We start from the raw sequence: 22,501 nt of genomic DNA, 5'->3' as shown, positions 1-22,501 counted from the left end.
TGTTTTTTTTTTAAACTTGACTTGTGCAAAACTGCCTGATTAACTTTCTCAAAAAGCACCTTCGTGAAACCAGCGTGGGCTGCCTGGAGTACGAATGAGGCAGAAAACAGAGAAATGAAATGGTTGGAGATCGTGTTCAACAAGCTACTTGGATGCTGCCTGAACTGCTGTGCTCTTCCAGCACCACTAATCCAGAATCTGGTTTCCAGCATCTGCAGTCATTGTTTTTACCATAGTGCTCAACCGGTTGACGTGAGTGGTGCGGTGTTTGAGGAATGTCAGCAATCAAGGTAGATTGGAAAATTGGGACAGCTCTCCTCGGAGAACCGAACTTTTCCAAGTCATGAGGGACCTAGAAACAGGAAATAATGTTGTGAAAATGCTCCCACGCCTGAAAGGATCCATAACGATTCGGCAGAATTTTAAGTCACGAGGAAAAGAAGTAAAAGTGACATTAGGAAGAACGTTTTCGTACAGGGAGTGGTGAGGGTCAGTAAGTCCCTGTCTGACATTGACAAAGAGGAAGATTCAATGGACCCAAAAGGGAATTCGGTGGTCACGTTCAGATGTGCAGATTTCCGCTGAGAAGGCGAGAGAATGAAACGACTAGAGTCACACGTTTACTTAAGTGTAGAACCAGCAGAGCGAAGGTGGGCCGCAGAGCCTCCGTCTGCGCTGTGACACATGTTGTGATTCAGTGTGAAATCACAGTTCGACCGACAGAATGTGGGAATTTAGAAAAAAGTTTATATTTACACAGCCTCCATACGTCTGCGAAACAGCATATCACACGACAGCAGTGGAGGTCTTTGACATCAGGCTCGAAGGTGCCTGCAGCGTGCCAGACAACAGCCTGAAGTGTTCTGTGCAACCAGCTTACCAAGCGGCAGCAGAGTGGCGCAGCGGGAGCGTGCTGGGCCCATAACCCAGAGGTCGATGGATCGAAACCATCCTCTGCTATCGTTCACTGTCACCTTGATCTGCTTCCTTCAGCACGCTGCCTTTGCATCTACTTGCCGATATGTTCATATCGATCCACTCCATTCAAACGGCATGGGTTTTAGAGGTCTCAGTGGTATTCTGTTCTTGGTCGGTTTCCTCTGAACTGAATCGCAAAACCGGTTCTCTACGATGCTAATGAGCTGTTAAAGTTGAAACTCAGACATCGTCCCCCACTTTTTGGACGGATACCACCGATTGTGAATAACCTCAGAGAGAGAGAGAGAGACAAGTGACAGACAGTCGCCGTGGAATCCATGGGCTGAATGGCTTCTGTCTGCGCGAGAATGATGCTACGTGTTGCTGAGGGAGCAAAAATGGTTCATTTTTAACCGTCCCTTCCGTGTTGGACTGCCTGCAGTCCCTCAGCTCAGGGCGGTGGGGATGACTCTCAGTGAGTGAAGGTTTCACTCGGATTCTCTTCATCTGGGACACTTGGGGCTCAGATGTTAACTGCTGCGCGGTCGCAGCAAAGAAAGCGATGCCCGCTTTGCAATAGACTTTCTGTAAGATTGCTGCGTGAAGACGATTTCTGAACACCAAGCAGGCTGCACAACAATGTGAATTTACCTGGGCGAAGAGTCCTCGGTGTTCATTTCTCTCTGTCCTGCCAGCACAGCATCTTTCTGTCTCTCCGATAACAGACCTTTGGAGAAAGTTCACAATCAAAGTTGTTCATGTTCCCCGCATTAATGTAACTGACACCTCTCACCCCAAGAGTTTCAGAGAGAGAGAGAGAGAGAAAGAGGGAGAGAAAGCAGAAGAGCGAATGGACTCTTACCCTCCCCCAACCCTACATTCCCCCACCCCCCTCCCCCCAGAACAACGTGCAAGTAGAAATAAAATGGTTTAATTATCCGCCAGTGGAGATAGTCCAGTTCCTGGGGATGAGACAAACATCAGCCCCCCCGGGGACAGAATGACAAGCAGATGTTCTGGAAAGGCTTTGCTGCTTGCAATTCTTGCAGCAATGTGGAATGTACTTCACACTGAGCAAGTTTCAGCTGGCTCAGAGTCTCCAATGTTCATTGCTGTGTTTGCCGCCAGCTCAGAGAGAGAACAATAGGCAGGACGTAGGAGTGAATAACGATCCGCGTGAGAATGCGAATAACTGTTAATGGAGACTGTTAGTGGCTAACAATACGTCGTGTGTCATAGCAGACGAGGTGATAAACAGGAGTCTTTTGTGTGGTAGGGGTCAAGGACATGGGGGAGTTCAGGCCCTATAGTTATAGAACTCGATATTGAAGACCGGAGGGCTGTAAGGTCTCCAAGTGGAAAATGAGATGTTGTTCTTTCATCTGGAGCTCGAACACTGCTGCAAGCCTGAGACAGGGATGTTGGCCAGGGAACAGGGTGATGTGTTAAAGTGGCAGGCAACCGCAAGGTCAGGGCCTTGAGTTTCTGCGGGCAGAAGCGGGATGTTCTGCGAAGCAGTCACCCAGTTTATGCTTCATGCTACGTTGGGCAAACGACACTGTGAGCAGCGAATGCGGTGGAATGAAATAGCAGCAGGGAGACTGGATGAGAAGCAACTGTTCGGGAAAGTCTTTGCCGCTTGCAATTCTGAGAGCAATCTCAAATGTACTTCATACTGAGCATGTCTCAGGTCGCTCAAGAGGTCTGGGGCATTACTTACGCGCGTGCTTTCTGGCTCGTTGGTCTAGGCGTATGATTCTCGCTTAGGGTCTGTTCCTGCGCTGATTTGCGAGAGGTCCCGGGTTCAAATCCCGGACGAGCCCGTGTTTTTTTTTTAAACTTGACTTGTGCAAAACTGCCTGATTAACTTTCTCAAAAAGCACCTTCGTGAAACCAGCGTGGGCTGCCTGGAGTACGAATGAGGCAGAAAACAGAGAAATGAAATGGTTGGAGATCGTGTTCAACAAGCTACTTGGATGCTGCCTGAACTGCTGTGCTCTTCCAGCACCACTAATCCAGAATCTGGTTTCCAGCATCTGCAGTCATTGTTTTTACCATAGTGCTCAACCGGTTGACGTGAGTGGTGCGGTGTTTGAGGAATGTCAGCAATCAAGGTAGATTGGAAAATTGGGACAGCTCTCCTCGGAGAACCGAACTTTTCCAAGTCATGAGGGACCTAGAAACAGGAAATAATGTTGTGAAAATGCTCCCACGCCTGAAAGGATCCATAACGATTCGGCAGAATTTTAAGTCACGAGGAAAAGAAGTAAAAGTGACATTAGGAAGAACGTTTTCGTACAGGGAGTGGTGAGGGTCAGTAAGTCCCTGTCTGACATTGACAAAGAGGAAGATTCAATGGACCCAAAAGGGAATTCGGTGGTCACGTTCAGATGTGCAGATTTCCGCTGAGAAGGCGAGAGAATGAAACGACTAGAGTCACACGTTTACTTAAGTGTAGAACCAGCAGAGCGAAGGTGGGCCGCAGAGCCTCCGTCTGCGCTGTGACACATGTTGTGATTCAGTGTGAAATCACAGTTCGACCGACAGAATGTGGGAATTTAGAAAAAAGTTTATATTTACACAGCCTCCATACGTCTGCGAAACAGCATATCACACGACAGCAGTGGAGGTCTTTGACATCAGGCTCGAAGGTGCCTGCAGCGTGCCAGACAACAGCCTGAAGTGTTCTGTGCAACCAGCTTACCAAGCGGCAGCAGAGTGGCGCAGCGGGAGCGTGCTGGGCCCATAACCCAGAGGTCGATGGATCGAAACCATCCTCTGCTATCGTTCACTGTCACCTTGATCTGCTTCCTTCAGCACGCTGCCTTTGCATCTACTTGCCGATATGTTCATATCGATCCACTCCATTCAAACGGCATGGGTTTTAGAGGTCTCAGTGGTATTCTGTTCTTGGTCGGTTTCCTCTGAACTGAATCGCAAAACCGGTTCTCTACGATGCTAATGAGCTGTTAAAGTTGAAACTCAGACATCGTCCCCCACTTTTTGGACGGATACCACCGATTGTGAATAACCTCAGAGAGAGAGAGAGAGACAAGTGACAGACAGTCGCCGTGGAATCCATGGGCTGAATGGCTTCTGTCTGCGCGAGAATGATGCTACGTGTTGCTGAGGGAGCAAAAATGGTTCATTTTTAACCGTCCCTTCCGTGTTGGACTGCCTGCAGTCCCTCAGCTCAGGGCGGTGGGGATGACTCTCAGTGAGTGAAGGTTTCACTCGGATTCTCTTCATCTGGGACACTTGGGGCTCAGATGTTAACTGCTGCGCGGTCGCAGCAAAGAAAGCGATGCCCGCTTTGCAATAGACTTTCTGTAAGATTGCTGCGTGAAGACGATTTCTGAACACCAAGCAGGCTGCACAACAATGTGAATTTACCTGGGCGAAGAGTCCTCGGTGTTCATTTCTCTCTGTCCTGCCAGCACAGCATCTTTCTGTCTCTCCGATAACAGACCTTTGGAGAAAGTTCACAATCAAAGTTGTTCATGTTCCCCGCATTAATGTAACTGACACCTCTCACCCCAAGAGTTTCAGAGAGAGAGAGAGAGAGAAAGAGGGAGAGAAAGCAGAAGAGCGAATGGACTCTTACCCTCCCCCAACCCTACATTCCCCCACCCCCCTCCCCCCAGAACAACGTGCAAGTAGAAATAAAATGGTTTAATTATCCGCCAGTGGAGATAGTCCAGTTCCTGGGGATGAGACAAACATCAGCCCCCCCGGGGACAGAATGACAAGCAGATGTTCTGGAAAGGCTTTGCTGCTTGCAATTCTTGCAGCAATGTGGAATGTACTTCACACTGAGCAAGTTTCAGCTGGCTCAGAGTCTCCAATGTTCATTGCTGTGTTTGCCGCCAGCTCAGAGAGAGAACAATAGGCAGGACGTAGGAGTGAATAACGATCCGCGTGAGAATGCGAATAACTGTTAATGGAGACTGTTAGTGGCTAACAATACGTCGTGTGTCATAGCAGACGAGGTGATAAACAGGAGTCTTTTGTGTGGTAGGGGTCAAGGACATGGGGGAGTTCAGGCCCTATAGTTATAGAACTCGATATTGAAGACCGGAGGGCTGTAAGGTCTCCAAGTGGAAAATGAGATGTTGTTCTTTCATCTGGAGCTCGAACACTGCTGCAAGCCTGAGACAGGGATGTTGGCCAGGGAACAGGGTGATGTGTTAAAGTGGCAGGCAACCGCAAGGTCAGGGCCTTGAGTTTCTGCGGGCAGAAGCGGGATGTTCTGCGAAGCAGTCACCCAGTTTATGCTTCATGCTACGTTGGGCAAACGACACTGTGAGCAGCGAATGCGGTGGAATGAAATAGCAGCAGGGAGACTGGATGAGAAGCAACTGTTCGGGAAAGTCTTTGCCGCTTGCAATTCTGAGAGCAATCTCAAATGTACTTCATACTGAGCATGTCTCAGGTCGCTCAAGAGGTCTGGGGCATTACTCACGCGCGTGCTTTCTGGCTCGTTGGTCTAGGCGTATGATTCTCGCTTAGGGTCTGTTCCTGCGCTGATTTGCGAGAGGTCCCGGGTTCAAATCCCGGACGAGCCCGTGCTTTTTTTTTAAACTTGACTTGTGCAAAACTGCCTGATTAACTTTCTCAAAAAGCACCTTCGTGAAACCAGCGTGGGCTGCCTGGAGTACGAATGAGGCAGAAAACAGAGAAATGAAATGGTTGGAGATCGTGTTCAACAAGCTACTTGGATGCTGCCTGAACTGCTGTGCTCTTCCAGCACCACTAATCCAGAATCTGGTTTCCAGCATCTGCAGTCATTGTTTTTACCATAGTGCTCAACCGGTTGACGTGAGTGGTGCGGTGTTTGAGGAATGTCAGCAATCAAGGTAGATTGGAAAATTGGGACAGCTCTCCTCGGAGAACCGAACTTTTCCAAGTCATGAGGGACCTAGAAACAGGAAATAATGTTGTGAAAATGCTCCCACGCCTGAAAGGATCCATAACGATTCGGCAGAATTTTAAGTCACGAGGAAAAGAAGTAAAAGTGACATTAGGAAGAACGTTTTCGTACAGGGAGTGGTGAGGGTCAGTAAGTCCCTGTCTGACATTGACAAAGAGGAAGATTCAATGGACCCAAAAGGGAATTCGGTGGTCACGTTCAGATGTGCAGATTTCCGCTGAGAAGGCGAGAGAATGAAACGACTAGAGTCACACGTTTACTTAAGTGTAGAACCAGCAGAGCGAAGGTGGGCCGCAGAGCCTCCGTCTGCGCTGTGACACATGTTGTGATTCAGTGTGAAATCACAGTTCGACCGACAGAATGTGGGAATTTAGAAAAAAGTTTATATTTACACAGCCTCCATACGTCTGCGAAACAGCATATCACACGACAGCAGTGGAGGTCTTTGACATCAGGCTCGAAGGTGCCTGCAGCGTGCCAGACAACAGCCTGAAGTGTTCTGTGCAACCAGCTTACCAAGCGGCAGCAGAGTGGTGCAGCGGGAGCGTGCTGGGCCCATAACCCAGAGGTCGATGGATCGAAACCATCCTCTGCTATCGTTCACTGTCACCTTGATCTGCTTCCTTCAGCACGCTGCCTTTGCATCTACTTGCCGATATGTTCATATCGATCCACTCCATTCAAACGGCATGGGTTTTAGAGGTCTCAGTGGTATTCTGTTCTTGGTCGGTTTCCTCTGAACTGAATCGCAAAACCGGTTCTCTACGATGCTAATGAGCTGTTAAAGTTGAAACTCAGACATCGTCCCCCACTTTTTGGACGGATACCACCGATTGTGAATAACCTCAGAGAGAGAGAGAGAGAGACAAGTGACAGACAGTCGCCGTGGAATCCATGGGCTGAATGGCTTCTGTCTGCGCGAGAATGATGCTACGTGTTGCTGAGGGAGCAAAAATGGTTCATTTTTAACCGTCCCTTCCGTGTTGGACTGCCTGCAGTCCCTCAGCTCAGGGCGGTGGGGATGACTCTCAGTGAGTGAAGGTTTCACTCGGATTCTCTTCATCTGGGACACTTGGGGCTCAGATGTTAACTGCTGCGCGGTCGCAGCAAAGAAAGCGATGCCCGCTTTGCAATAGACTTTCTGTAAGATTGCTGCGTGAAGACGATTTCTGAACACCAAGCAGGCTGCACAACAATGTGAATTTACCTGGGCGAAGAGTCCTCGGTGTTCATTTCTCTCTGTCCTGCCAGCACAGCATCTTTCTGTCTCTCCGATAACAGACCTTTGGAGAAAGTTCACAATCAAAGTTGTTCATGTTCCCCGCATTAATGTAACTGACACCTCTCACCCCAAGAGTTTCAGAGAGAGAGAGAGAGAGAAAGAGGGAGAGAAAGCAGAAGAGCGAATGGACTCTTACCCTCCCCCAACCCTACATTCCCCCACCCCCCTCCCCCCAGAACAACGTGCAAGTAGAAATAAAATGGTTTAATTATCCGCCAGTGGAGATAGTCCAGTTCCTGGGGATGAGACAAACATCAGCCCCCCCGGGGACAGAATGACAAGCAGATGTTCTGGAAAGGCTTTGCTGCTTGCAATTCTTGCAGCAATGTGGAATGTACTTCACACTGAGCAAGTTTCAGCTGGCTCAGAGTCTCCAATGTTCATTGCTGTGTTTGCCGCCAGCTCAGAGAGAGAACAATAGGCAGGACGTAGGAGTGAATAACGATCCGCGTGAGAATGCGAATAACTGTTAATGGAGACTGTTAGTGGCTAACAATACGTCGTGTGTCATAGCAGACGAGGTGATAAACAGGAGTCTTTTGTGTGGTAGGGGTCAAGGACATGGGGGAGTTCAGGCCCTATAGTTATAGAACTCGATATTGAAGACCGGAGGGCTGTAAGGTCTCCAAGTGGAAAATGAGATGTTGTTCTTTCATCTGGAGCTCGAACACTGCTGCAAGCCTGAGACAGGGATGTTGGCCAGGGAACAGGGTGATGTGTTAAAGTGGCAGGCAACCGCAAGGTCAGGGCCTTGAGTTTCTGCGGGCAGAAGCGGGATGTTCTGCGAAGCAGTCACCCAGTTTATGCTTCATGCTACGTTGGGCAAACGACACTGTGAGCAGCGAATGCGGTGGAATGAAATAGCAGCAGGGAGACTGGATGAGAAGCAACTGTTCGGGAAAGTCTTTGCCGCTTGCAATTCTGAGAGCAATCTCAAATGTACTTCATACTGAGCATGTCTCAGGTCGCTCAAGAGGTCTGGGGCATTACTTACGCGCGTGCTTTCTGGCTCGTTGGTCTAGGCGTATGATTCTCGCTTAGGGTCTGTTCCTGCGCTGATTTGCGAGAGGTCCCGGGTTCAAATCCCGGACGAGCCCGTGTTTTTTTTTTAAACTTGACTTGTGCAAAACTGCCTGATTAACTTTCTCAAAAAGCACCTTCGTGAAACCAGCGTGGGCTGCCTGGAGTACGAATGAGGCAGAAAACAGAGAAATGAAATGGTTGGAGATCGTGTTCAACAAGCTACTTGGATGCTGCCTGAACTGCTGTGCTCTTCCAGCACCACTAATCCAGAATCTGGTTTCCAGCATCTGCAGTCATTGTTTTTACCATAGTGCTCAACCGGTTGACGTGAGTGGTGCGGTGTTTGAGGAATGTCAGCAATCAAGGTAGATTGGAAAATTGGGACAGCTCTCCTCGGAGAACCGAACTTTTCCAAGTCATGAGGGACCTAGAAACAGGAAATAATGTTGTGAAAATGCTCCCACGCCTGAAAGGATCCATAACGATTCGGCAGAATTTTAAGTCACGAGGAAAAGAAGTAAAAGTGACATTAGGAAGAACGTTTTCGTACAGGGAGTGGTGAGGGTCAGTAAGTCCCTGTCTGACATTGACAAAGAGGAAGATTCAATGGACCCAAAAGGGAATTCGGTGGTCACGTTCAGATGTGCAGATTTCCGCTGAGAAGGCGAGAGAATGAAACGACTAGAGTCACACGTTTACTTAAGTGTAGAACCAGCAGAGCGAAGGTGGGCCGCAGAGCCTCCGTCTGCGCTGTGACACATGTTGTGATTCAGTGTGAAATCACAGTTCGACCGACAGAATGTGGGAATTTAGAAAAAAGTTTATATTTACACAGCCTCCATACGTCTGCGAAACAGCATATCACACGACAGCAGTGGAGGTCTTTGACATCAGGCTCGAAGGTGCCTGCAGCGTGCCAGACAACAGCCTGAAGTGTTCTGTGCAACCAGCTTACCAAGCGGCAGCAGAGTGGCGCAGCGGGAGCGTGCTGGGCCCATAACCCAGAGGTCGATGGATCGAAACCATCCTCTGCTATCGTTCACTGTCACCTTGATCTGCTTCCTTCAGCACGCTGCCTTTGCATCTACTTGCCGATATGTTCATATCGATCCACTCCATTCAAACGGCATGGGTTTTAGAGGTCTCAGTGGTATTCTGTTCTTGGTCGGTTTCCTCTGAACTGAATCGCAAAACCGGTTCTCTACGATGCTAATGAGCTGTTAAAGTTGAAACTCAGACATCGTCCCCCACTTTTTGGACGGATACCACCGATTGTGAATAACCTCAGAGAGAGAGAGAGAGACAAGTGACAGACAGTCGCCGTGGAATCCATGGGCTGAATGGCTTCTGTCTGCGCGAGAATGATGCTACGTGTTGCTGAGGGAGCAAAAATGGTTCATTTTTAACCGTCCCTTCCGTGTTGGACTGCCTGCAGTCCCTCAGCTCAGGGCGGTGGGGATGACTCTCAGTGAGTGAAGGTTTCACTCGGATTCTCTTCATCTGGGACACTTGGGGCTCAGATGTTAACTGCTGCGCGGTCGCAGCAAAGAAAGCGATGCCCGCTTTGCAATAGACTTTCTGTAAGATTGCTGCGTGAAGACGATTTCTGAACACCAAGCAGGCTGCACAACAATGTGAATTTACCTGGGCGAAGAGTCCTCGGTGTTCATTTCTCTCTGTCCTGCCAGCACAGCATCTTTCTGTCTCTCCGATAACAGACCTTTGGAGAAAGTTCACAATCAAAGTTGTTCATGTTCCCCGCATTAATGTAACTGACACCTCTCACCCCAAGAGTTTCAGAGAGAGAGAGAGAGAGAAAGAGGGAGAGAAAGCAGAAGAGCGAATGGACTCTTACCCTCCCCCAACCCTACATTCCCCCACCCCCCTCCCCCCAGAACAACGTGCAAGTAGAAATAAAATGGTTTAATTATCCGCCAGTGGAGATAGTCCAGTTCCTGGGGATGAGACAAACATCAGCCCCCCCGGGGACAGAATGACAAGCAGATGTTCTGGAAAGGCTTTGCTGCTTGCAATTCTTGCAGCAATGTGGAATGTACTTCACACTGAGCAAGTTTCAGCTGGCTCAGAGTCTCCAATGTTCATTGCTGTGTTTGCCGCCAGCTCAGAGAGAGAACAATAGGCAGGACGTAGGAGTGAATAACGATCCGCGTGAGAATGCGAATAACTGTTAATGGAGACTGTTAGTGGCTAACAATACGTCGTGTGTCATAGCAGACGAGGTGATAAACAGGAGTCTTTTGTGTGGTAGGGGTCAAGGACATGGGGGAGTTCAGGCCCTATAGTTATAGAACTCGATATTGAAGACCGGAGGGCTGTAAGGTCTCCAAGTGGAAAATGAGATGTTGTTCTTTCATCTGGAGCTCGAACACTGCTGCAAGCCTGAGACAGGGATGTTGGCCAGGGAACAGGGTGATGTGTTAAAGTGGCAGGCAACCGCAAGGTCAGGGCCTTGAGTTTCTGCGGGCAGAAGCGGGATGTTCTGCGAAGCAGTCACCCAGTTTATGCTTCATGCTACGTTGGGCAAACGACACTGTGAGCAGCGAATGCGGTGGAATGAAATAGCAGCAGGGAGACTGGATGAGAAGCAACTGTTCGGGAAAGTCTTTGCCGCTTGCAATTCTGAGAGCAATCTCAAATGTACTTCATACTGAGCATGTCTCAGGTCGCTCAAGAGGTCTGGGGCATTACTTACGCGCGTGCTTTCTGGCTCGTTGGTCTAGGCGTATGATTCTCGCTTAGGGTCTGTTCCTGCGCTGATTTGCGAGAGGTCCCGGGTTCAAATCCCGGACGAGCCCGTGTTTTTTTTTTAAACTTGACTTGTGCAAAACTGCCTGATTAACTTTCTCAAAAAGCACCTTCGTGAAACCAGCGTGGGCTGCCTGGAGTACGAATGAGGCAGAAAACAGAGAAATGAAATGGTTGGAGATCGTGTTCAACAAGCTACTTGGATGCTGCCTGAACTGCTGTGCTCTTCCAGCACCACTAATCCAGAATCTGGTTTCCAGCATCTGCAGTCATTGTTTTTACCATAGTGCTCAACCGGTTGACGTGAGTGGTGCGGTGTTTGAGGAATGTCAGCAATCAAGGTAGATTGGAAAATTGGGACAGCTCTCCTCGGAGAACCGAACTTTTCCAAGTCATGAGGGACCTAGAAACAGGAAATAATGTTGTGAAAATGCTCCCACGCCTGAAAGGATCCATAACGATTCGGCAGAATTTTAAGTCACGAGGAAAAGAAGTAAAAGTGACATTAGGAAGAACGTTTTCGTACAGGGAGTGGTGAGGGTCAGTAAGTCCCTGTCTGACATTGACAAAGAGGAAGATTCAATGGACCCAAAAGGGAATTCGGTGGTCACGTTCAGATGTGCAGATTTCCGCTGAGAAGGCGAGAGAATGAAACGACTAGAGTCACACGTTTACTTAAGTGTAGAACCAGCAGAGCGAAGGTGGGCCGCAGAGCCTCCGTCTGCGCTGTGACACATGTTGTGATTCAGTGTGAAATCACAGTTCGACCGACAGAATGTGGGAATTTAGAAAAAAGTTTATATTTACACAGCCTCCATACGTCTGCGAAACAGCATATCACACGACAGCAGTGGAGGTCTTTGACATCAGGCTCGAAGGTGCCTGCAGCGTGCCAGACAACAGCCTGAAGTGTTCTGTGCAACCAGCTTACCAAGCGGCAGCAGAGTGGCGCAGCGGGAGCGTGCTGGGCCCATAACCCAGAGGTCGATGGATCGAAACCATCCTCTGCTATCGTTCACTGTCACCTTGATCTGCTTCCTTCAGCACGCTGCCTTTGCATCTACTTGCCGATATGTTCATATCGATCCACTCCATTCAAACGGCATGGGTTTTAGAGGTCTCAGTGGTATTCTGTTCTTGGTCGGTTTCCTCTGAACTGAATCGCAAAACCGGTTCTCTACGATGCTAATGAGCTGTTAAAGTTGAAACTCAGACATCGTCCCCCACTTTTTGGACGGATACCACCGATTGTGAATAACCTCAGAGAGAGAGAGAGAGACAAGTGACAGACAGTCGCCGTGGAATCCATGGGCTGAATGGCTTCTGTCTGCGCGAGAATGATGCTACGTGTTGCTGAGGGAGCAAAAATGGTTCATTTTTAACCGTCCCTTCCGTGTTGGACTGCCTGCAGTCCCTCAGCTCAGGGCGGTGGGGATGACTCTCAGTGAGTGAAGGTTTCACTCGGATTCTCTTCATCTGGGACACTTGGGGCTCAGATGTTAACTGCTGCGCGGTCGCAGCAAAGAAAGCGATGCCCGCTTTGCAATAGACTTTCTGTAAGATTGCTGCGTGAAGACGATTTCTGAACACCAAGCAGGCTGCACAACAATGTGAATTTACCTGGGCGAAGAGTCCTCGGTGTTCATTTCTCTCTGTCCTGCCAGCACAGCATCTTTCTGTCTCTCCGATAACAGACCTTTGGAGAAAGTTCACAATCAAAGTTGTTCATGTTCCCCGCATTAATGTAACTGACACCTCTCACCCCAAGAGTTTCAGAGAGAGAGAGAGAGAGAAAGAGGGAGAGAAAGCAGAAGAGCGAATGGACTCTTACCCTCCCCCAACCCTACATTCCCCCACCCCCCTCCCCCCAGAACAACGTGCAAGTAGAAATAAAATGGTTTAATTATCCGCCAGTGGAGATAGTCCAGTTCCTGGGGATGAGACAAACATCAGCCCCCCCGGGGACAGAATGACAAGCAGATGTTCTGGAAAGGCTTTGCTGCTTGCAATTCTTGCAGCAATGTGGAATGTACTTCACACTGAGCAAGTTTCAGCTGGCTCAGAGTCTCCAATGTTCATTGCTGTGTTTGCCGCCAGCTCAGAGAGAGAACAATAGGCAGGACGTAGGAGTGAATAACGATCCGCGTGAGAATGCGAATAACTGTTAATGGAGACTGTTAGTGGCTAACAATACGTCGTGTGTCATAGCAGACGAGGTGATAAACAGGAGTCTTTTGTGTGGTAGGGGTCAAGGACATGGGGGAGTTCAGGCCCTATAGTTATAGAACTCGATATTGAAGACCGGAGGGCTGTAAGGTCTCCAAGTGGAAAATGAGATGTTGTTCTTTCATCTGGAGCTCGAACACTGCTGCAAGCCTGAGACAGGGATGTTGGCCAGGGAACAGGGTGATGTGTTAAAGTGGCAGGCAACCGCAAGGTCAGGGCCTTGAGTTTCTGCGGGCAGAAGCGGGATGTTCTGCGAAGCAGTCACCCAGTTTATGCTTCATGCTACGTTGGGCAAACGACACTGTGAGCAGCGAATGCGGTGGAATGAAATAGCAGCAGGGAGACTGGATGAGAAGCAACTGTTCGGGAAAGTCTTTGCCGCTTGCAATTCTGAGAGCAATCTCAAATGTACTTCATACTGAGCATGTCTCAGGTCGCTCAAGAGGTCTGGGGCATTACTTACGCGCGTGCTTTCTGGCTCGTTGGTCTAGGCGTATGATTCTCGCTTAGGGTCTGTTCCTGCGCTGATTTGCGAGAGGTCCCGGGTTCAAATCCCGGACGAGCCCGTGTTTTTTTTTTAAACTTGACTTGTGCAAAACTGCCTGATTAACTTTCTCAAAAAGCACCTTCGTGAAACCAGCGTGGGCTGCCTGGAGTACGAATGAGGCAGAAAACAGAGAAATGAAATGGTTGGAGATCGTGTTCAACAAGCTACTTGGATGCTGCCTGAACTGCTGTGCTCTTCCAGCACCACTAATCCAGAATCTGGTTTCCAGCATCTGCAGTCATTGTTTTTACCATAGTGCTCAACCGGTTGACGTGAGTGGTGCGGTGTTTGAGGAATGTCAGCAATCAAGGTAGATTGGAAAATTGGGACAGCTCTCCTCGGAGAACCGAACTTTTCCAAGTCATGAGGGACCTAGAAACAGGAAATAATGTTGTGAAAATGCTCCCACGCCTGAAAGGATCCATAACGATTCGGCAGAATTTTAAGTCACGAGGAAAAGAAGTAAAAGTGACATTAGGAAGAACGTTTTCGTACAGGGAGTGGTGAGGGTCAGTAAGTCCCTGTCTGACATTGACAAAGAGGAAGATTCAATGGACCCAAAAGGGAATTCGGTGGTCACGTTCAGATGTGCAGATTTCCGCTGAGAAGGCGAGAGAATGAAACGACTAGAGTCACACGTTTACTTAAGTGTAGAACCAGCAGAGCGAAGGTGGGCCGCAGAGCCTCCGTCTGCGCTGTGACACATGTTGTGATTCAGTGTGAAATCACAGTTCGACCGACAGAATGTGGGAATTTAGAAAAAAGTTTATATTTACACAGCCTCCATACGTCTGCGAAACAGCATATCACACGACAGCAGTGGAGGTCTTTGACATCAGGCTCGAAGGTGCCTGCAGCGTGCCAGACAACAGCCTGAAGTGTTCTGTGCAACCAGCTTACCAAGCGGCAGCAGAGTGGCGCAGCGGGAGCGTGCTGGGCCCATAACCCAGAGGTCGATGGATCGAAACCATCCTCTGCTATCGTTCACTGTCACCTTGATCTGCTTCCTTCAGCACGCTGCCTTTGCATCTACTTGCCGATATGTTCATATCGATCCACTCCATTCAAACGGCATGGGTTTTAGAGGTCTCAGTGGTATTCTGTTCTTGGTCGGTTTCCTCTGAACTGAATCGCAAAACCGGTTCTCTACGATGCTAATGAGCTGTTAAAGTTGAAACTCAGACATCGTCCCCCACTTTTTGGACGGATACCACCGATTGTGAATAACCTCAGAGAGAGAGAGAGAGACAAGTGACAGACAGTCGCCGTGGAATCCATGGGCTGAATGGCTTCTGTCTGCGCGAGAATGATGCTACGTGTTGCTGAGGGAGCAAAAATGGTTCATTTTTAACCGTCCCTTCCGTGTTGGACTGCCTGCAGTCCCTCAGCTCAGGGCGGTGGGGATGACTCTCAGTGAGTGAAGGTTTCACTCGGATTCTCTTCATCTGGGACACTTGGGGCTCAGATGTTAACTGCTGCGCGGTCGCAGCAAAGAAAGCGATGCCCGCTTTGCAATAGACTTTCTGTAAGATTGCTGCGTGAAGACGATTTCTGAACACCAAGCAGGCTGCACAACAATGTGAATTTACCTGGGCGAAGAGTCCTCGGTGTTCATTTCTCTCTGTCCTGCCAGCACAGCATCTTTCTGTCTCTCCGATAACAGACCTTTGGAGAAAGTTCACAATCAAAGTTGTTCATGTTCCCCGCATTAATGTAACTGACACCTCTCACCCCAAGAGTTTCAGAGAGAGAGAGAGAGAGAAAGAGGGAGAGAAAGCAGAAGAGCGAATGGACTCTTACCCTCCCCCAACCCTACATTCCCCCACCCCCCTCCCCCCAGAACAACGTGCAAGTAGAAATAAAATGGTTTAATTATCCGCCAGTGGAGATAGTCCAGTTCCTGGGGATGAGACAAACATCAGCCCCCCCGGGGACAGAATGACAAGCAGATGTTCTGGAAAGGCTTTGCTGCTTGCAATTCTTGCAGCAATGTGGAATGTACTTCACACTGAGCAAGTTTCAGCTGGCTCAGAGTCTCCAATGTTCATTGCTGTGTTTGCCGCCAGCTCAGAGAGAGAACAATAGGCAGGACGTAGGAGTGAATAACGATCCGCGTGAGAATGCGAATAACTGTTAATGGAGACTGTTAGTGGCTAACAATACGTCGTGTGTCATAGCAGACGAGGTGATAAACAGGAGTCTTTTGTGTGGTAGGGGTCAAGGACATGGGGGAGTTCAGGCCCTATAGTTATAGAACTCGATATTGAAGACCGGAGGGCTGTAAGGTCTCCAAGTGGAAAATGAGATGTTGTTCTTTCATCTGGAGCTCGAACACTGCTGCAAGCCTGAGACAGGGATGTTGGCCAGGGAACAGGGTGATGTGTTAAAGTGGCAGGCAACCGCAAGGTCAGGGCCTTGAGTTTCTGCGGGCAGAAGCGGGATGTTCTGCGAAGCAGTCACCCAGTTTATGCTTCATGCTACGTTGGGCAAACGACACTGTGAGCAGCGAATGCGGTGGAATGAAATAGCAGCAGGGAGACTGGATGAGAAGCAACTGTTCGGGAAAGTCTTTGCCGCTTGCAATTCTGAGAGCAATCTCAAATGTACTTCATACTGAGCATGTCTCAGGTCGCTCAAGAGGTCTGGGGCATTACTTACGCGCGTGCTTTCTGGCTCGTTGGTCTAGGCGTATGATTCTCGCTTAGGGTCTGTTCCTGCGCTGATTTGCGAGAGGTCCCGGGTTCAAATCCCGGACGAGCCCGTGTTTTTTTTTTAAACTTGACTTGTGCAAAACTGCCTGATTAACTTTCTCAAAAAGCACCTTCGTGAAACCAGCGTGGGCTGCCTGGAGTACGAATGAGGCAGAAAACAGAGAAATGAAATGGTTGGAGATCGTGTTCAACAAGCTACTTGGATGCTGCCTGAACTGCTGTGCTCTTCCAGCACCACTAATCCAGAATCTGGTTTCCAGCATCTGCAGTCATTGTTTTTACCATAGTGCTCAACCGGTTGACGTGAGTGGTGCGGTTTTTGAGGAATGTCAGCAATCAAGGTAGATTGGAAAATTGGGACAGCTCTCCTCGGAGAACCGAACTTTTCCAAGTCATGAGGGACCTAGAAACAGGAAATAATGTTGTGAAAATGCTCCCACGCCTGAAAGGATCCATAACGATTCGGCAGAATTTTAAGTCACGAGGAAAAGAAGTAAAAGTGACATTAGGAAGAACGTTTTCGTACAGGGAGTGGTGAGGGTCAGTAAGTCCCTGTCTGACATTGACAAAGAGGAAGATTCAATGGACCCAAAAGGGAATTCGGTGGTCACGTTCAGATGTGCAGATTTCCGCTGAGAAGGCGAGAGAATGAAACGACTAGAGTCACACGTTTACTTAAGTGTAGAACCAGCAGAGCGAAGGTGGGCCGCAGAGCCTCCGTCTGCGCTGTGACACATGTTGTGATTCAGTGTGAAATCACAGTTCGACCGACAGAATGTGGGAATTTAGAAAAAAGTTTATATTTACACAGCCTCCATACGTCTGCGAAACAGCATATCACACGACAGCAGTGGAGGTCTTTGACATCAGGCTCGAAGGTGCCTGCAGCGTGCCAGACAACAGCCTGAAGTGTTCTGTGCAACCAGCTTACCAAGCGGCAGCAGAGTGGCGCAGCGGGAGCGTGCTGGGCCCATAACCCAGAGGTCGATGGATCGAAACCATCCTCTGCTATCGTTCACTGTCACCTTGATCTGCTTCCTTCAGCACGCTGCCTTTGCATCTACTTGCCGATATGTTCATATCGATCCACTCCATTCAAACGGCATGGGTTTTAGAGGTCTCAGTGGTATTCTGTTCTTGGTCGGTTTCCTCTGAACTGAATCGCAAAACCGGTTCTCTACGATGCTAATGAGCTGTTAAAGTTGAAACTCAGACATCGTCCCCCACTTTTTGGACGGATACCACCGATTGTGAATAACCTCAGAGAGAGAGAGAGAGACAAGTGACAGACAGTCGCCGTGGAATCCATGGGCTGAATGGCTTCTGTCTGCGCGAGAATGATGCTACGTGTTGCTGAGGGAGCAAAAATGGTTCATTTTTAACCGTCCCTTCCGTGTTGGACTGCCTGCAGTCCCTCAGCTCAGGGCGGTGGGGATGACTCTCAGTGAGTGAAGGTTTCACTCGGATTCTCTTCATCTGGGACACTTGGGGCTCAGATGTTAACTGCTGCGCGGTCGCAGCAAAGAAAGCGATGCCCGCTTTGCAATAGACTTTCTGTAAGATTGCTGCGTGAAGACGATTTCTGAACACCAAGCAGGCTGCACAACAATGTGAATTTACCTGGGCGAAGAGTCCTCGGTGTTCATTTCTCTCTGTCCTGCCAGCACAGCATCTTTCTGTCTCTCCGATAACAGACCTTTGGAGAAAGTTCACAATCAAAGTTGTTCATGTTCCCCGCATTAATGTAACTGACACCTCTCACCCCAAGAGTTTCAGAGAGAGAGAGAGAGAGAAAGAGGGAGAGAAAGCAGAAGAGCGAATGGACTCTTACCCTCCCCCAACCCTACATTCCCCCACCCCCCTCCCCCCAGAACAACGTGCAAGTAGAAATAAAATGGTTTAATTATCCGCCAGTGGAGATAGTCCAGTTCCTGGGGATGAGACAAACATCAGCCCCCCCGGGGACAGAATGACAAGCAGATGTTCTGGAAAGGCTTTGCTGCTTGCAATTCTTGCAGCAATGTGGAATGTACTTCACACTGAGCAAGTTTCAGCTGGCTCAGAGTCTCCAATGTTCATTGCTGTGTTTGCCGCCAGCTCAGAGAGAGAACAATAGGCAGGACGTAGGAGTGAATAACGATCCGCGTGAGAATGCGAATAACTGTTAATGGAGACTGTTAGTGGCTAACAATACGTCGTGTGTCATAGCAGACGAGGTGATAAACAGGAGTCTTTTGTGTGGTAGGGGTCAAGGACATGGGGGAGTTCAGGCCCTATAGTTATAGAACTCGATATTGAAGACCGGAGGGCTGTAAGGTCTCCAAGTGGAAAATGAGATGTTGTTCTTTCATCTGGAGCTCGAACACTGCTGCAAGCCTGAGACAGGGATGTTGGCCAGGGAACAGGGTGATGTGTTAAAGTGGCAGGCAACCGCAAGGTCAGGGCCTTGAGTTTCTGCGGGCAGAAGCGGGATGTTCTGCGAAGCAGTCACCCAGTTTATGCTTCATGCTACGTTGGGCAAACGACACTGTGAGCAGCGAATGCGGTGGAATGAAATAGCAGCAGGGAGACTGGATGAGAAGCAACTGTTCGGGAAAGTCTTTGCCGCTTGCAATTCTGAGAGCAATCTCAAATGTACTTCATACTGAGCATGTCTCAGGTCGCTCAAGAGGTCTGGGGCATTACTTACGCGCGTGCTTTCTGGCTCGTTGGTCTAGGCGTATGATTCTCGCTTAGGGTCTGTTCCTGCGCTGATTTGCGAGAGGTCCCGGGTTCAAATCCCGGACGAGCCCGTGTTTTTTTTTTAAACTTGACTTGTGCAAAACTGCCTGATTAACTTTCTCAAAAAGCACCTTCGTGAAACCAGCGTGGGCTGCCTGGAGTACGAATGAGGCAGAAAACAGAGAAATGAAATGGTTGGAGATCGTGTTCAACAAGCTACTTGGATGCTGCCTGAACTGCTGTGCTCTTCCAGCACCACTAATCCAGAATCTGGTTTCCAGCATCTGCAGTCATTGTTTTTACCATAGTGCTCAACCGGTTGACGTGAGTGGTGCGGTGTTTGAGGAATGTCAGCAATCAAGGTAGATTGGAAAATTGGGACAGCTCTCCTCGGAGAACCGAACTTTTCCAAGTCATGAGGGACCTAGAAACAGGAAATAATGTTGTGAAAATGCTCCCACGCCTGAAAGGATCCATAACGATTCGGCAGAATTTTAAGTCACGAGGAAAAGAAGTAAAAGTGACATTAGGAAGAACGTTTTCGTACAGGGAGTGGTGAGGGTCAGTAAGTCCCTGTCTGACATTGACAAAGAGGAAGATTCAATGGACCCAAAAGGGAATTCGGTGGTCACGTTCAGATGTGCAGATTTCCGCTGAGAAGGCGAGAGAATGAAACGACTAGAGTCACACGTTTACTTAAGTGTAGAACCAGCAGAGCGAAGGTGGGCCGCAGAGCCTCCGTCTGCGCTGTGACACATGTTGTGATTCAGTGTGAAATCACAGTTCGACCGACAGAATGTGGGAATTTAGAAAAAAGTTTATATTTACACAGCCTCCATACGTCTGCGAAACAGCATATCACACGACAGCAGTGGAGGTCTTTGACATCAGGCTCGAAGGTGCCTGCCGCGTGCCAGACAACAGCCTGAAGTGTTCTGTGCAACCAGCTTACCAAGCGGCAGCAGAGTGGCGCAGCGGGAGCGTGCTGGGCCCATAACCCAGAGGTCGATGGATCGAAACCATCCTCTGCTATCGTTCACTGTCACCTTGATCTGCTTCCTTCAGCACGCTGCCTTTGCATCTACTTGCCGATATGTTCATATCGATCCACTCCATTCAAACGGCATGGGTTTTAGAGGTCTCAGTGGTATTCTGTTCTTGGTCGGTTTCCTCTGAACTGAATCGCAAAACCGGTTCTCTACGATGCTAATGAGCTGTTAAAGTTGAAACTCAGACATCGTCCCCCACTTTTTGGACGGATACCACCGATTGTGAATAACCTCAGAGAGAGAGAGAGAGACAAGTGACAGACAGTCGCCGTGGAATCCATGGGCTGAATGGCTTCTGTCTGCGCGAGAATGATGCTACGTGTTGCTGAGGGAGCAAAAATGGTTCATTTTTAACCGTCCCTTCCGTGTTGGACTGCCTGCAGTCCCTCAGCTCAGGGCGGTGGGGATGACTCTCAGTGAGTGAAGGTTTCACTCGGATTCTCTTCATCTGGGACACTTGGGGCTCAGATGTTAACTGCTGCGCGGTCGCAGCAAAGAAAGCGATGCCCGCTTTGCAATAGACTTTCTGTAAGATTGCTGCGTGAAGACGATTTCTGAACACCAAGCAGGCTGCACAACAATGTGAATTTACCTGGGCGAAGAGTCCTCGGTGTTCATTTCTCTCTGTCCTGCCAGCACAGCATCTTTCTGTCTCTCCGATAACAGACCTTTGGAGAAAGTTCACAATCAAAGTTGTTCATGTTCCCCGCATTAATGTAACTGACACCTCTCACCCCAAGAGTTTCAGAGAGAGAGAGAGAGAGAAAGAGGGAGAGAAAGCAGAAGAGCGAATGGACTCTTACCCTCCCCCAACCCTACATTCCCCCACCCCCCTCCCCCCAGAACAACGTGCAAGTAGAAATAAAATGGTTTAATTATCCGCCAGTGGAGATAGTCCAGTTCCTGGGGATGAGACAAACATCAGCCCCCCCGGGGACAGAATGACAAGCAGATGTTCTGGAAAGGCTTTGCTGCTTGCAATTCTTGCAGCAATGTGGAATGTACTTCACACTGAGCAAGTTTCAGCTGGCTCAGAGTCTCCAATGTTCATTGCTGTGTTTGCCGCCAGCTCAGAGAGAGAACAATAGGCAGGACGTAGGAGTGAATAACGATCCGCGTGAGAATGCGAATAACTGTTAATGGAGACTGTTAGTGGCTAACAATACGTCGTGTGTCATAGCAGACGAGGTGATAAACAGGAGTCTTTTGTGTGGTAGGGGTCAAGGACATGGGGGAGTTCAGGCCCTATAGTTATAGAACTCGATATTGAAGACCGGAGGGCTGTAAGGTCTCCAAGTGGAAAATGAGATGTTGTTCTTTCATCTGGAGCTCGAACACTGCTGCAAGCCTGAGACAGGGATGTTGGCCAGGGAACAGGGTGATGTGTTAAAGTGGCAGGCAACCGCAAGGTCAGGGCCTTGAGTTTCTGCGGGCAGAAGCGGGATGTTCTGCGAAGCAGTCACCCAGTTTATGCTTCATGCTACGTTGGGCAAACGACACTGTGAGCAGCGAATGCGGTGGAATGAAATAGCAGCAGGGAGACTGGATGAGAAGCAACTGTTCGGGAAAGTCTTTGCCGCTTGCAATTCTGAGAGCAATCTCAAATGTACTTCATACTGAGCATGTCTCAGGTCGCTCAAGAGGTCTGGGGCATTACTTACGCGCGTGCTTTCTGGCTCGTTGGTCTAGGCGTATGATTCTCGCTTAGGGTCTGTTCCTGCGCTGATTTGCGAGAGGTCCCGGGTTCAAATCCCGGACGAGCCCGTGTTTTTTTTTTAAACTTGACTTGTGCAAAACTGCCTGATTAACTTTCTCAAAAAGCACCTTCGTGAAACCAGCGTGGGCTGCCTGGAGTACGAATGAGGCAGAAAACAGAGAAATGAAATGGTTGGAGATCGTGTTCAACAAGCTACTTGGATGCTGCCTGAACTGCTGTGCTCTTCCAGCACCACTAATCCAGAATCTGGTTTCCAGCATCTGCAGTCATTGTTTTTACCATAGTGCTCAACCGGTTGACGTGAGTGGTGCGGTGTTTGAGGAATGTCAGCAATCAAGGTAGATTGGAAAATTGGGACAGCTCTCCTCGGAGAACCGAACTTTTCCAAGTCATGAGGGACCTAGAAACAGGAAATAATGTTGTGAAAATGCTCCCACGCCTGAAAGGATCCATAACGATTCGGCAGAATTTTAAGTCACGAGGAAAAGAAGTAAAAGTGACATTAGGAAGAACGTTTTCGTACAGGGAGTGGTGAGGGTCAGTAAGTCCCTGTCTGACATTGACAAAGAGGAAGATTCAATGGACCCAAAAGGGAATTCGGTGGTCACGTT

At 49.0% G+C, this 22,501-nt stretch overlaps 7 non-coding genes across 7 annotated transcripts; all 7 read left to right on the top strand.

Annotated features, from left to right (window-relative positions):
- Positions 1-888: 888 nt before the first annotated feature.
- On the top strand, positions 889-960 carry trnam-cau (transfer RNA methionine (anticodon CAU)). The gene has a single exon. It is a non-coding gene; the product is annotated as a tRNA-Met (tRNA).
- A 2,670-nt stretch (positions 961-3,630) lies between these two features.
- Positions 3,631-3,702, top strand: trnam-cau (transfer RNA methionine (anticodon CAU)). Its single transcript has one exon. It is a non-coding gene; the product is annotated as a tRNA-Met (tRNA).
- Positions 3,703-9,116: 5,414 nt separating this feature from the next.
- Positions 9,117-9,188, top strand: trnam-cau (transfer RNA methionine (anticodon CAU)). The gene has a single exon. It is a non-coding gene; the product is annotated as a tRNA-Met (tRNA).
- Positions 9,189-11,858: 2,670 nt separating this feature from the next.
- On the top strand, positions 11,859-11,930 carry trnam-cau (transfer RNA methionine (anticodon CAU)). The gene has a single exon. It is a non-coding gene; the product is annotated as a tRNA-Met (tRNA).
- A 2,670-nt stretch (positions 11,931-14,600) lies between these two features.
- trnam-cau (transfer RNA methionine (anticodon CAU)) lies at positions 14,601-14,672 on the top strand. Its single transcript has one exon. It is a non-coding gene; the product is annotated as a tRNA-Met (tRNA).
- Positions 14,673-17,342: 2,670 nt separating this feature from the next.
- On the top strand, positions 17,343-17,414 carry trnam-cau (transfer RNA methionine (anticodon CAU)). Its single transcript has one exon. It is a non-coding gene; the product is annotated as a tRNA-Met (tRNA).
- A 2,670-nt stretch (positions 17,415-20,084) lies between these two features.
- Positions 20,085-20,156, top strand: trnam-cau (transfer RNA methionine (anticodon CAU)). Its single transcript has one exon. It is a non-coding gene; the product is annotated as a tRNA-Met (tRNA).
- The last annotated feature ends 2,345 nt before the right edge of the window (positions 20,157-22,501 follow it).

This window comes from Chiloscyllium punctatum, chromosome 36 (assembly GCF_047496795.1).
Source record: "Chiloscyllium punctatum isolate Juve2018m chromosome 36, sChiPun1.3, whole genome shotgun sequence".
Lineage (NCBI taxonomy): Eukaryota > Metazoa > Chordata > Chondrichthyes > Orectolobiformes > Hemiscylliidae > Chiloscyllium > Chiloscyllium punctatum.
The sequence above is the reverse complement of the archived record's forward strand: the minus strand, read 5'-3'. Positions and strand labels throughout refer to the sequence as shown.